Source organism: Scylla paramamosain, chromosome 8, assembly GCF_035594125.1.
Source record: "Scylla paramamosain isolate STU-SP2022 chromosome 8, ASM3559412v1, whole genome shotgun sequence".
Lineage (NCBI taxonomy): Eukaryota > Metazoa > Arthropoda > Malacostraca > Decapoda > Portunidae > Scylla > Scylla paramamosain.
In genome coordinates, this window is record NC_087158.1 from 30,614,540 (window position 1) to 30,625,534 (window position 10,995).

At 47.3% G+C, this 10,995-nt stretch overlaps 1 long non-coding RNA gene across 1 annotated transcript in view; it reads left to right on the plus strand.

Moving 5' to 3' along the window:
• LOC135102616 (uncharacterized) overlaps positions 1-10,749 on the plus strand; it is an 83,336-nt gene extending 72,587 nt beyond the window's left edge. The window contains exon 3 of the long non-coding RNA XR_010269707.1: positions 10,679-10,749. This is a non-coding gene — a long non-coding RNA (uncharacterized LOC135102616). The remainder of the gene's footprint in view (positions 1-10,678) is intronic.
• Positions 10,750-10,995: the final 246 nt, after the last annotated feature.

The following is a 10,995-nucleotide window of genomic DNA, read 5'->3' on the forward strand; positions in this document are numbered from 1 at the left end:
TCCTTACCTCCGTCTCTTTCTTCTTCTCTTCTGCTTCCTTTATTTCTCCCTTCCTTCTTCGTTTTCTTTCTTTCCTTTCTCTTCTCGTCTCTCTCCTTCTTCAGTCTTCTCTTCTATTTCCTTGTCCTCTCCCTCTTTCTCTTCTCATCCTCCTTTGTCTTCATTATTCCCTTTGCTGTACTTCCTTCTTTCTCCTCCCCTTTCCTTTTCAGCATTCCTTCCTTTCTTTACACTCTTTCTTCTTCTTCCCTTCCTTAACTCTTCCTTTCTTTCCTCTCTTCTTTCCTTTGCCATCACTTTCTTTCCTTTTCCTTCACTTTCCTGATTCCTTTCTTCTTCATTCATTACCTTCCTCCCTTCCTTCAGTCCCCCTCTCTTTTACCTTCTTTTTCTTCTTCTTTTTCTCTCTCTTCACTTCTCTCTCTCTCTCTCTCTCTCTCTCTCTCTCTCTCTCTCTCTCTCTCTCTCTCTCTCTCTCTCTCTCTCTCTCTCTCTCACTTGTCTGCCTCCATCATTTCCTCCAGACGAGAGAGAGAGAGAGAGAGAGAGAGAGAGAGAGAGAGAGAGAGAGAGAGAGAGAGAGAGAGAGAGAGAGAGAGAGAGAGAGATTCATTTTCAACATAAAAGATATGAAAGGAGAAGGAGGTGGTGGAGAAGGAAGAGGAGGAGGAGGAGGAGGAGGAGGAGGAGGAGGAGGAGGAGGAGGAGGAGGCGTGCGACTTGAGACCCTCGGTTGAGTAGTTTCTTCCTTGCCCCGTCAGAATTCTTTAGTCTCAGACCTAGAGAGAGAGAGAGAGAGAGAGAGAGAGAGAGAGAGAGAGAGAGAGAGAGAGAGAGAGAGAGAAAGGAACTGAAAATTTTTCCCATTTCGTGTAGGAGCCAAAGTTACGGTGTGTGTGTGTGTGTGTGTGTGTGTGTGTGTGTGTGTGTGTGTGTGTGTGTGTGTGTGTGTGTGTGTTGAAATAGTAAAGTAAAATCTGTAAAAAATCAGTACAACAATATGTTTTACCGCCAACAAATAAATTACACGCTAACGGTGACGCGGCAGCAGTCAATATCAACAACATAAATAACAACAAAAAATAACAAGAGAGCGTTTACAACAACAACAACACAACAACACTAGGCGGAATCGACAATTGACGAGCCAGACTTGTCGTGTTAATAAAAAGCCAAAATTCCTTATATTATTTCATCCGTATTGCACGCGTGTCATCCCCCGCTCATGTCTGTGTCTTGTTATTACTTCCCTTGCTCTCTCTCTCTCTCTCTCTCTCTCTCTCTCTCTCTCTCTCTCTCTCTCTCTCTCTCTCTCTCTCTCTCTCTCTCTCCTCCTCCTCCTCCTCCTCCTCCTCCTCCTCCCTCAGTGAACTTGTGTAATAATTGGAGTCCGGGGTCAGTCTGGCGTATAATCACATCAGAGCCAGCGAGCGTTCCCCCGCGGCTGGGTGTAGCGGGGTGTAGCCCCGCGCTGGGGTGTAGCAGGGTGTAGCTTCACAGCTGACTGTAGTGAGGTGTAGCCCCAAGGCAGGGTGTAGCGAGGTGTAGTGCCGCTGATGTGTGTGGCATCCGGCGATATGTAGCCTGACAGCTGAGGTGTAGCCCTACTACTGGGTGTACCGTTGTTGATGGTTGTACTCCGGAACCTGAGGGCAACGCGAGAGTAGGTGTAGTATCACGGCTGGGTGTAGGGTGGCAGGTTAGTGTAGTCCAATGCACAGGTGTATCTCCACTATGTGGCTGCGCTTTGGTAGTGTGTAGTCTCGCTGCTTGGTGCTCCCTGCGGCTGGATGCTGGCTAGTAGGGCTTATCCGTGCTGGGTGTAGATTACTCTTGGCTGGGTGTCGTTCCACAGATAGATGTGTATTTCCAATGATCTGTAACTCCAGGATTGGACGTGCTTCAGTGGTTAGGTGCAACGACGCTCCTGGGTACAGCTCCGCGTTTGGGTGTGTCTCCAAGATGGAGTAACCCTACGGCCGAGTGTCGCTCCACAATTGTGCGTATCCCGAGGCTGGGTGTAGTGTTAGAGCTGGTGGCAACCTCACGGGTAAATGTAGATAAGAAGCAGGGTGTAGCAAGATGTAGGCTGAAGATTGCGTATGTCTCCTCAGTTTTGTGCAGCGTGGTAGAGTCCCTCGGCTGGGTGTCGTGACTCGTGGCTCTGAAGTCTGGGGACACTTAGAACCGGTGCCAGGAGGCGTCTGGATCTGCACTTGATTGTAGGTGTAGTGAAGATCTTTCCTGTGACTGAAATCGACTTGATATACGTCCTTGGATGGATGCAGCAAGAGTCCTGTGGCTGAAAGTGTTCTTATGGATGAGTGTGTTGTGGTGCAGCTCCGTGTGAAAGCCTGGCACTGTCTCACTTCAGTAGGCGGGAGTGTTGCAGCGATCACGACACTTGCATCCTCTCAGTGTTTCTTGGTCCTCTCTCACACGCTAGTTCCAGCAGGAAGATATAGCTTTACGTGTATTTTTCTTTATTCTTTTTTCCATGTCCTTCTGCGCCTTCCTCCCCCTCCAATCTCTCCTTTTTCTTCCTCTCGACCTCGATCCCTTCTCATCTCGGCCCGCGCCTCTCCCTCTCCTGATGCTCCTTCTTTACAACCTTCCCCCTTTCAAACCCCAACTCCTTTTGCTCCTCAACTCACCACTCTCTTCCATCAACTCCTCTTCCTCCTCCTCCTCCTCCTCATCCTCCTCATCCTCGTCCCTCCCTCCCTCCCTCCACACCTTCCTTTAGAGGCCCTGGAATTAATGTGGAGAATAGTTTAGGCAATTACAACTTAAAATTAATGGCACTGTGGGCTCCCTGACTACGAAATTGCCTCCAGAAAGTGAGTAGATTACCCAATCCCCGTGAAATAATAAGTTCCTAGGGCGATAAAAGACAAAGCCCAAGCGGAAGTAATGGTCTTGGATAGTCACGTTCGAATAATCGCTGTAAAGGCTTCGATCCCATGTAAAAAAAGAGCTTCTGTCGCGATATATTAGTATTTCACTTACGTAAAACGATTATAGCTACCCTAGCAAGTGTTGGAGTTGTGGGCGCTCTGAAATCCCATGTAAGATTCTCAAAATACATGCAAAGAATTCTGTTATGTACAACGCTGCCGAGTGAACGTAAATGCGAATAAAAACACCCTCGTATATCTACATCTCTAATTCACTTAACTAAGTAGTAAAGTTACATACGAAAGCTTACAGTCATTATAAAAAAAAAATAAAATTCATTCTCTTCTTCCGCTAAGAAAGCCAATTCCATATTCATTAACTTGAGCAGGCTGTTGGGGGGAAAAAGTTGTTTATTTTGGCGAGGAAACTTACTGTTGTTGGAAAGTGGCGCTTGGCAACTCGGCCTCGTGACTAATTAACTGAGTTCTGGCGCGAAAATTGAATAATCCATCAGTGTAGCGGGAGAGAGAGAGAGAGAGAGAGAGAGAGAGAGAGAGAGAGAGAGAGAGAGAGAGAGAGAGAGAGAGACGGACAGAGAGAGAGACGGACAGAGAGAGAGACGGACAGATAGAGAGACGGACAGAGAGAGAGACGGACAGAGAGATAGAGAGACAGATAGACAGACAAATAGAGGGACAAACAGATGAATAGACAGAGAGGCTGAGAGACAGACAGACAGACAAACAAGCAAGCAAGCAAACAAATAAACAAACAAACAAACTAACTAACCAACAAACAAATTGGAGGACAGATTGATAAACAGACAAGCATACGTTCAAACAGACAGATATAAACACACACACACACACACACACACACACACACACACTTGGAGCAGAGAGGAAGTGTGGTCGTTGGAGATGCAAGAGCAAGAAAGAAAGAAAGGGAGAGAAGTGAGAGAGAGAGAGAGAGAGAGAGAGAGAGAGAGAGAGAGAGAGAGAGAGAGAGAGAGAGAGAGAGAGAGAGAGAGAGAGAGAGAGAGAGAGAGTGGGGGGTGGGAGAGGGGACATTACAGGCAGCCTTCATTAATTACAGCTTCAGGTTAATTACGGCTCCAATTACAGCTGATTATTCATGTGGAGGCCGCGTGGTAAACAGGTAGGGGGGACGGGAGTGCAGGTAGAACAGGTAATTGGATCACCTGAACGAGACAGCACTGAGGAGGAGGAGGAGGAGGAGGAGGAGGAGGAGGAGGAGGAGGAGGAGGAGATGAAAAAAAAAAATCAAGTTATCTCTTCTGTTCTATATTCGGAGATTAATTAGCTTCACTTTTTCCTTTTTTTTTCTCTCTATTGATTTATTTACTTATTTATATCCAGCCTTGATTAACTTTTCGAGACTTCTGGATTAGAGTGATGCTCTGTACACTCTTTCTCTGGCTTACTAGTTTCCCTTCCCCGTGCGCGTCGCGTCTTGGTCAGTGAGGCGGAGAAAACTACTGCGAACACCAGAGCATTTTGTTCTGCCGGCGAATACGCAAACTTACCTGAGCGTGCAAGTTACGAAGGCGAGGAAAGTTGCGAAAGGTAGAAAAGTTAGGAAGGTAGAAAATAACATGAGTTCGAGCGGTGCTGTGAATAGAGTTTTCATCATTTGGGTTTATTTGTTGATTCTTTTACTGGAGGGAGCGCTGCAGGAGATTGTGCTGTAGTGAAGTGAAGTGAAAGGTGTGTATTGTAAGATGTCGGCGTGGTGTTGAATGTTGTGTTGTGCCTTGTGTGTGTGTGTGTGTGTGTGTGTGTGTGTGTGTGTGTGTGTGTGTGTGTGTGTGTGTGTGTGTGTGTGTGTGTGTGTGTGTGTGTAGGCGTGCCTGTGTGTTAATGCTGTGAAAAGTATCCATTGTTACAAACGGCCGTACGTATTAATTATTGAAAGATTTGGGCACACAGTATTTGATTGCAAACAACACCACCATGCGACCCTCTTTTCATACCAGCATATATATACACACATTACAAACACACGAGATTAATTGTTGGAGGCACGAATCATAAATACTTCCAACGCAAATTGCCTATGAATGTGCCATGAATTTAGTCTTTCTTAATGTGCGTTTCAATTGGTACAAACGTGATGGATGGTAAACAATAGAGATATGACCAGGAAAATGATGAGGCCAAAGCTATAGCCCCCGTGAGTGTGAATTGTTGCAATGGTGTTGGCGCTAATGTTGCAGGACCCACTGGATATGAATGGCACAGGTGGAAATTGATATAAAATGATGAATGCTACCGGAAAATAGCATTGTGTCCTGAACCACAAAGCGCAAGGCAGCGACACGGGGCGCAGCGCAAAGTTGTGACAATGACCAACATGCACAGGGGGAAAATGCCATGAAATAGTGCCATCATAAGCCTTCATTGTGTGCCGGCAATCAGTGATCAGAACTCGGGGGATATGCCGCGACCTTTTTATCCTGGTATCATATGCGGAAATTAAATTGCTTCTTAATATACTTAAGGGGTGACGGACAAGTAAATGATCAAATAGTTAAGTAAAGGGAGCGTATGAATTAAGGGGAGGCTTAGGATGTTGTTTAAGAATAGAGGAAAGCGCATAGGGCATTTAAGGGTGTGTTCCCTAAAATGTTTAAGGAGTCAGAGATGAGTAAAGAGAGGTTCAGAATTAAGGGAAGGCTTAGGACGATATTTAAGGGAAAAGGGAAGAGTCATATGGGAATTAGAAGGTTAAACGAAGGTCAGGAAAATGTTTAAAGAGTCAGAGAAAGTCAGAGGAAGTTCAGAGGAGATTTAAGAGTTAAAAGGTTTAAAGGGGAGTCGTGAGGATGTCAAAGAAGGGATTAAAGGAAACTTAGGCGAGATTTTAGGGTTAAAGGGAAACAAAGGATATATTTTGGGAGTCGTAGGGTAGAAAAGGGTTAATGTAGGGGGGAGAGCACGTAAGAAAGTGAGGGATGGCTACCATGCCATGTAGAGGGAGGGTACGTATGGAGGGTAGGGGGCTGCTGTCGTGCTATCAAGAGCTGTAAGGCAGGTAAGGGGCGCTGTCGTGCCATTAAGAGGGAGAGCACGTAGCCAGTGAGGGGCGGCTGCCGTGCCATCAAGGGGGAAGGCACGTAAGGCAGTGAGGGGTGGCAGCCGTGCCATCAAGGGTGCTCGACAACAAGTACAGAGCAACAATTCGAGGTGAGTAATCGTGTCATCAGGAGCACGTCACTATGGAAGGCAGCCCGTGTGCGAAAGAGAGAGAGAGAGAGAGAGAGAGAGAGAGAGAGAGAGAGAGAGAGAGAGAGAGAGAGAGAGAGAGAGAGAGAGAGAGTATAAGTATAAACCTAGTATGAGAAGAATGACTTCTGACTAGATAGAAATAAAAGAGCATCTAATTAACAATAAAAGATTAATAAAATCAAAAGTGACATAGAATTCGTCGTTAATATCACGAAAAAAAAAACACATTCTTGCCATACTAATGAGTGTAGGCGGCGACACTGCCCGGCGGGCGGTATGAGGTATAGAGTGTGACACTAGTGAAAGACATGTATGAGAGCGAGAAGTCAGGTTTATACTACAGAGATAATGACAAACGGTGGCGTGAGGTGATGAGCGAAAAATGACAGTGACACAAGATGAAGTATTAGAGGTGGGAGGGAGTTAGAGAGGGGGAGGGAAAGGTGAATCTGTCTATGTGTATATATGTGAGTTCGTATGTGTGAGCGTCAGGAGTCAGAAAGTATGATGGAGTGTATGTTGTGGTGTGTTAGGTGTTGCGTGGGAGGCGATGAGGTGTGTGGGTGATCCCTTCCCTCATCACCCAGCGGGCCACCCCATTATGTCAGTGGAAACAACGAATATTTTGACCATTAAGACGAATTATGAGCAAAGTACGACTGTTATTAGCGGTATGATGGACGCGGCTGGCCAGTAGGTGTCGCGCTGCAACCCCGGCCACTATGTCACAACGTTTGGCATGCTAAATTAGGCTCTGCCACACTGGGTTAAGGTCGATAGCTGTGGTACCGATGGTGGCGTTGGTGGTGGTGCTGGTGATGGTAGTGGTGGTAGTGGTGTATGGCTAATTTTCCGATCCCTTGAGTGTTACGGGAGATGTGTGTGTGTGTGTGTGTGTGTGTGTGTGTGTGTGTGTGTGTGTGTGATGGGCTACAGATTGCTGCAGTAGGAGGAGGAATGGGAAGAGGAGGAGGAGGAGGAGGAGGAATGTGGGTGACGCAGAGAGGTAGAGTGAAGTTATGGAGGGGGAGGGAAGGACTGGCACGAAGGTCGGCATTAGTGAAAGGCGGTAATTATTTAGAAATGCCGGCATGGACGATACCGATGGGCAGGCGGAGGGACGGGGAGGGGGAGGGAGGGGAGGGTGTGGGTAGTGGAATGGTGGAGGCTGATGGGCGGGTGGGAGTGGGTGGTCTGGCAGTGGGCGGAGTGGAGAGCAGGAAGAGAGGACGGAGTGGGCGGGTGTGAGGGAAGGAAGGGAGGAAGGGAGGGTGAGGGCGATGGGCGGAGAGTGGAGAGAGGAGGGTTGCGGGTGGTGGGCGGGTTGGAGTGTCGGGCGGGGAGTGTTGGTCGGTGGGGTGTGGGAGGGAGGCAAGATCGGTGTGCCGGGAGACTGGTAGCTCGTCTGAGAGCTGCCCGTCAGGTGCTGCCTCCACGCGGCGGCCTCGGGAACCTGATGGTGTGTGGCGTGGTGCTCATAACCTCAAAGCATTAGACGGTGGCTTAAATATTTCCACCTTTAGGCAGACGTATTTATTGCCTTTTCACTCGGTTTGCTTCACGGAGAATCATACGGATGAAAATGTTAGTTGCCAGAGGGAGAAGCCGAGGTGCCTGCCAGTCCCTTATTGCTTGAGGGATTGTCGCAGATTAGATGCATTGTTTACATTGTGTGGTGAACGGGAGAGCAATGTGACGGCCCGCGGCGAGGTGAGTGTGACGCAGATGTGGCGGTGTTCTGTGATGGTGGTGATGGTGTTGGTGATAGGAGATGCATGAGATAATGGTATATTCTATTTTAACCCTGGAATTTTGAGGCGGTGTTGGTTATAACACTGGAAACACAAAATAACAGTTCGTTAAGGTGGTGTGATGGCCTTCTCAAGTACATTTCATTCCCATCTTCACTTTCTGAGACTCGTTACACATAGTAATTTCAGCCTAGAAGAGCCATATTTTCTAACAGTAAATGATAATATGCAGTAGTGAAATAATACTGCCTAAGAAGTACTCCAGGGTTAGTTTCTGCTTGATATTCTTCATAAAATCCTCTTTCTACGGCGTCTCTAAACCATGTCTTCCACCTTCATCATCTCGTGACTTGTATCTCCCTATTTAGTGTATTTCATTCCACTCTAGTTATCCCTCCTTCGCTCCCTCCACCAACATGTACTCGTAAATCACGATCTATTTTCTTTCCTCGTACATTTTAAATATTCTAACATACTAACATCCCGCTCTTAGTCTCTCTCTCTCTCTCTCTCTCTCTCTCTCTCTCTCTCTCTCTCTCTCTCTCTCTCTCTCTCTCTCTCTCTCTCTCTGACACACACGCACCTATATAATATCTTTCGTGCACCGCCTTCGCCTCCGCCTCCTTTTCCTCGCCTGTCGCCCCGCCGCTACCTAACGCGTCCTCGCTTCCTTTCCTTAGGACCATTACCTCCAGGCCCTGAATAGCAAGCCGGTACCCGCGGGACAGGTTTCCACTTCGTAAATGTTGTTAAGAAAGACTAACCATTATCATTAAGGGAACTGACGGCGGGTGAGGACAGAGGGAGGCGATATGTTTATAGCGGCGTCCTGTTTTGTGGTGCTGTCTCCCGCCCATCCGTCTTCCATGATCACGTATATATGTCTGCCTGCCCCGCCCTCTCTCTCTCTCTCTCTCTCTCTCTCTCTCTCTCTCTCTCTCTCTCTCTCTCTCTCTCTCTCTGTAGTCACGACGCAAAAGGAAAAATATAGGTATATGAATAGAAGAGCTCACACACACACACACACACACACACACACACACACACACACACACACACACACACACACATGAGGCACGTGTCGAGCATTGATGTCCTCGAATTGCAATCATCCTCATGTCTATCCAAACGGGGATGACGACAAAGACGTGAAAGAGGAAGAAGACGCTTCGTTTACACAATGAGACACCTCCTGGGTTCGAATCCCCATTTAGATAGAGACGCTTTGGGTTCGTGTTCTTTCACGCTGTAGCCTTTGTTCATCCACAGTAGAGAATAGGAACATACGTGACGGGAGCCGATCGAGAAGCTGTGACCTCGCAACCAGGCAACCAAGACTCTAAGCCACGATAGCGAGCTATGTGAGAACATAAGAAAATAAGGGAAGCTTCTAGGCCTCCACGTGACGGTCTTTGATGCCTAAACTAATGGAGAAGCTTTTATTTAGTAGCAGAATCATGTACGTTGTTGATAATGATGCATAGGTGTCAGAAAGCTTGATGAAAGTACCTGAGAAGGGCAATACACGAAGCTGCTTTCCACCGATGTATTGTTTCACTGTTAGTGTTGTATGTGCTATAGTGAGAGAAGTATTAAGGCCGAGGTGCGTGACGGAAGGCTGCTGTGGGAATGACATGTATATATATCAGGGAAAAATGTAATATGAGTGAGATCGTTAATTGTTAATGTGCTGGACTTTCAGGTGTCTAATGAACCGTGAGTTGTTGATGATGATGATGATGTTGTTGTTGTCCTCGCTCTTGTTGTTGCTGTTGCTCTTGTTGCTCTTGTTGTTGTTGTTGTTGTTGTTGTTGTTGTTGTTGTTGCTGTTGCTGCTGCTATTATTATTGTTATTATTATCATTATTATTATTATTATTATTATTATTATTATTATTATTATTATTATTATTATTATTATATTTCACATCATGATTTGATACGTATATAATTATCATCACACACACACACACACACACACACACACACACAATGCAAGCCAATCACACACACACACACACACACACACACACACACACACACACAATGCAAGCTAATCACCATCATAACCGCCACCACCACCATTACTCCTACTGCTACCATCACTGCCACCACCATCACCATCATCAGTTCATCACCTTCCACCACCGTGCACGCAGCCAGCATCTACGAGTATTACACCATCACCATCACCATCATCATCATCATCATCATCGTCGTCGTCAGCAGCAACAGCACAACACCCCTGCACCGCCGCCGCCGCCCGTCAGGAGTCAGCAGCGCGTGGCCCCTCAATCATCAGAGGCTCGGGGTCAATATTTAATCGGCGATAATTGGTTGTTGGCGCGCACGGCGGGTCGTGCACGGCGGAGCCTGTACGGCGGGACGCGCGGCGGGCAAACACTCCCTCGCGCCAGTCCGCAACGCCGCCCGTGGCCACGACCTCGACTTGCCTTAAACTGCAGTGGAAGGAAACCCAGACCAATGCCGCCGCCTCAGAGTCCTGTTCCTCGGCGCCGCCTCGCAAGTCCCAGAGAAAGACCTGCAGCGGAAACTCTGCAGGAGAAGGCTCAGGAATATCTCAGGATGTGGAGTCGAGTCGCGCGTCGTGGCCGCCCGCTCGCTCTGTTTGGGCTTGGGAGGAAGGGAGCGACCGAGGGTTTCTTTTTCGGCACCAAACTGTGACGGGAAAGAGTGTCGCCTCAGGAATCTGCTTGTTTTTGAGGGTGGACGTGAATCGGTTCCGGATGGTTCTCTCTAACACCTCCTTTGTTTCCTCCAGGTAGTTCCAGCGGCCACATCAGAAGCGAGGGACGGAAGCGGAACCGCCAGCCATGGAAGCACGAAAGAGCGTAAGTTTTTGCTCCTCGTTCATTGTCTCATTAATCTGTCATTTTATTCATGTTACTTCACGTATTTCCGTCTGGTTATCGGTCATTCTGAAAGGTGAGAGGGAAAATTCGGGCAAAAGCACTACTGTTATTGAATCCTCTTAAGTTTTCACCACAGATCTTTGAAAATAAAATAAATAAATATATAAATAACAAACACATTGAGACTAGCTATAATAAACGTGAGTGGCGGATCACGTTTCTGTAC